The following is a 3,794-nucleotide window of genomic DNA, read 5'->3' as shown; positions in this document are numbered from 1 at the left end:
GGTGAGCTTGTGCTCCACCTTCTTTTTGGATTGGATCCTGCTATATATCATGTGGGGAGAAGTCAGTGTGGCTACCACTAACTACTCCAAGAGTTTGGGGACCTTTTTGGCCTTCCTCTTCTTGATGGGTGTGAGCAGCACTATGTTTGAGGAGGTCTTTATGCCTCTGTAGCTATCATGATGATGGTGGGGGCAGACAGAGATCTCAAAGATTGGGAGTATTCTAGGTAAAATTTATAAGAATTTGGCTAGCTAGAGGGTGAATATTGGAAAAGGAGGGGGGGCCTTTGTTTATATAGCCTTTGCCAGTCAATGAACGTATGCACGCAATGGGCTATGTACATTCGTGGACCATTCTTGGGAACATGCATACATAGAGTGGTGCAGAACGTACGTGCACAAATGCAAGCATGCGTGCACAAAAAAACATGTGGAAGTGTGCACACGTAGACGTGAACATGTATGCACAGATGTGAACGTGCATATATATGTGTATCTCTTGTATATGCGACTTTTCTAGAGATTTTAGTATATATAGTTAGACCCTTAGTGAATATGCAAGTGCAATGTTGGAACATGTCTAATGGAGTGCCTGCCTTTATAAATGGTGGTCTAATCACTAGCAATAAGGGTGATGGGATATACCATGGACTAGGTTTTCACCCAGCCCCCCATCTTGAGATGTACATGAAAGGCTAGTAATTAGAGAACTTTTTTACATAAATACTATTGGCTTCCTTCTAGACTCTCCTTCCCAAATCTCCATCCCTATGCTTTCTTGTATTGTTGTTTTCTTCTTCACTCCATCTCAACTACTTTCCTCTACTCTTTTTTTTTTTTGCTTTCTTTGACATTTCTTATTCATTTTTCATATTGGTATCCCTTTCATTTATCAAGGGTGAGGTAGCTATTTTTGGCCCATTTAGCATATCGGTTGCACAATAGGGAAAAAAGGGTTGTTATTGGCTTCTAAGTTCGATGTGGAATAAATATCCTATTCATGGTGTAGTTACCCTTTGCTCCATGGGGTTCTTTAATTTTTTCTTTATCCTTTGCTAGGGTTGCACATGGGGTTTCAGTGATTGCCATCTCTCCTAGGTGCTTTTTGTTATGACTAAAGAGGTTGGTAGTAGCGTTGGTGTGACATCAAGGACCCAAATGCTTTTGTTGCCTTCATAATACCCTTGGGCCACTAGAAGAGTGTTAGGTACCCACCATCTTTGGGTAATGCTTCTTCATTGGGGTTGCCCTCTTTGATTGGTTAGTTTTAATTGAGCTGCCTTAGGTAGCTAAAGTTATGTGTGACCTGTATAGTACCCTTGGGCTTCGAATAACTTCTTTTTTTTACGAACCATGTTTTTGGTTTAAGCTTGGGAATCGGTGTTTTGTAACATAGTACAGTTAGTGGCGTGGCTATTTTACTAACGTATGCTAGACCTTTCTCCTAGGTATCCAGAATTTCTTTTTCCCTTCATAGTAACCTTTTGGTATATCCATCATTTTCCACCCCCATCATGGAAACATTGGTATTATTGACCATAGCATTTCTTTTGGTATATCCACCATTTTCCACCCCATCATGGAAACATTGGTATTATTGGGGATTCATGGGTGGTACCTACGGTTCTTTAGAGAGGCCACTTATGTTGGGGGGATACTCGACATCAAAGGTTGACCCTACTGCTTGGGCGAGGCTTTGGATGTGGATCTTGGTTGCTTACTCCTGCGGTCAAGCAAAGGAAATATCTCTTTTTGATGTGGATCTTGGTTGCTTACTCTTGCAGTCAGGTAAACTATAGGTCTCTTTTTGATGTGGATCTTGGTTGCTTACTCCTGCGGTCAAGTAAAGGATATGTCTCTTTTTGAGTGGCATGGTCAGAGTGTGTGTTGACTAGAGTTGGAAGCTCAATCAGTTTTGGTAGTTCTTTGATTCGAGAAGACATGGGTTCCTCTTTTATCATCAAAATAGTTATCTATCTTGAGGCTAGTTGTTGTTGCAAGGTAGTGATTCGCAAGTCCCAATTTATTTGGCATCGAGACGATTATGCCCCATCCATCCTCATCCAAGAAACACTTCTTCATGCATGCTACCTAAGGCCATGATATAGAACTTCCATTCTAATGTGAAACATATGGCAATAAATGAACCCATGCATGTAGTGGGAGCCCCAATGATGGTTTCTATTATGTGCACCAAGTTTCATGGGACATTGGGTTATGGCTAGAGATGAGCACCCATTTTTTTTGTAGACCAATTTCCATGGCGATGCTCAACTAGAGTTTGGTAGGCTTCACCTCCTAGTCTTCCTCTTCTAGGTCAATGACTTGGGCTATGACAGTGGAGATTTATCGGTTATGCAACCTATCTTGCCTATAGCTTCAGCTTCATGCTGGGCCTCTCATTTTATTACACCCTCTTTTATTTTTTCTTCTTTCTTTTGGTGAATGGCCTTTAAAGTGTCTGTAGTTACTAGTGTTAAAGGGCCATAGTAGTGTCTAACTTTGTTACCATTAATAAAGAATCCTTTCTAAAAGTTAGTTGTGTTAAAGAGCCATAGTAGTGTCTAAGTTTATTACCGTCATTGAAGAATCCTTTCTAAAAGTTAGTTGTGTTAAAGAGCCATAGTAGTGTCTAAGTTTATTACCGTCGTTGAAGAATCCTTTCATCTTCACATTGTCAAGTGTTTCAATGTGAGCGGATCCTTGAGGTGTGAGTTAACACACCTACGAATGGTCTCATTCATTTGTACTTTGGTTTGTTCTTTTGGTTCTTTGTGCTGTACATGAGAACCATGTACCTGACTTTTATATCTTTGTCTTTGAGCTTTTCATCAAACCATTGTTTACACCTTAGCTTTTCAACTATCATTATGTAGACGGCACACAGTCTAGCTTCTCCTAAATATTCAAGCTCAAATAGTCAATTAGTCAAGACATTTCCTATCAACATTTCCTTGATGATAATTGTTAATCTTGGTAGTACTAAGAATTCCATGGGCATGAAGGCATTTATTCCGTATGATGTCCAGTTGAAAGGTGTAGTGTGGATGGCCACTTTGTAGGTGGTTTTGTAAGCCCAAAGAATCCCAAAGAGCAGCAACTAGTGACTTCTATTTCTAGTCATTGCACAAGGCTGATAATCTTATTGGTGTGATTTCGGCCTAGCCATTATCTTTGGGGGTAGTGCGGTAAGATTTTGTGTTGCACTACCATGAATTCACTCAGTAGAGTAGGAAATTGATTACATCATTTGATGAAATGGAGTCCCACTGCTATGGACTACCACACCTCCAAGAAGGAACTCTATGCATTCACCTTTAGAAGAAGCAATAGAACACAACTGTCGTAAGGGAACTTAGCAATGCTTCGAGCTCGTGTTCCTTGAGGTCTCCAAACTCACTTGAGAAGCTTCAATCCTCCAAGCTTCACCTCCACACTGTCACTGTAGAGTCGCTCACACCACCACACAAGGCAATCTCTCTCTCTCTCTCTCTCTCTCTCTCACTCACTTCACCATACAAGCATGCAAGCATACAAGTATAGAGAAGGCACATGTGCTAGAATACTCTCTCACACACACTCTCTCTCAAGACAAGCAAGAACTCTCATAGTACAAAGTGGGATTGTGACTCTTCATTATGAGAAAATACCTTCTATACAATTGGCCCTTATTCACACTTGGGTGCCCAAAACTTCCTAACTAAGTCCTTGGGTGGCCAATCTCTCATAATGTTACAACCTTTATAGTGCCTTTACATGACACTTATTAATGTCCTCAAATGGAGGAACATAAT

This window comes from Cibotium barometz, chromosome 28, assembly GCF_041138505.1.
Source record: "Cibotium barometz isolate CiBa-2024 chromosome 28, ASM4113850v1, whole genome shotgun sequence".
NCBI classification, from domain to species: domain Eukaryota; kingdom Viridiplantae; phylum Streptophyta; class Polypodiopsida; order Cyatheales; family Cibotiaceae; genus Cibotium; species Cibotium barometz.
The sequence above is the reverse complement of the archived record's forward strand: the minus strand, read 5'-3'. Positions refer to the sequence as shown.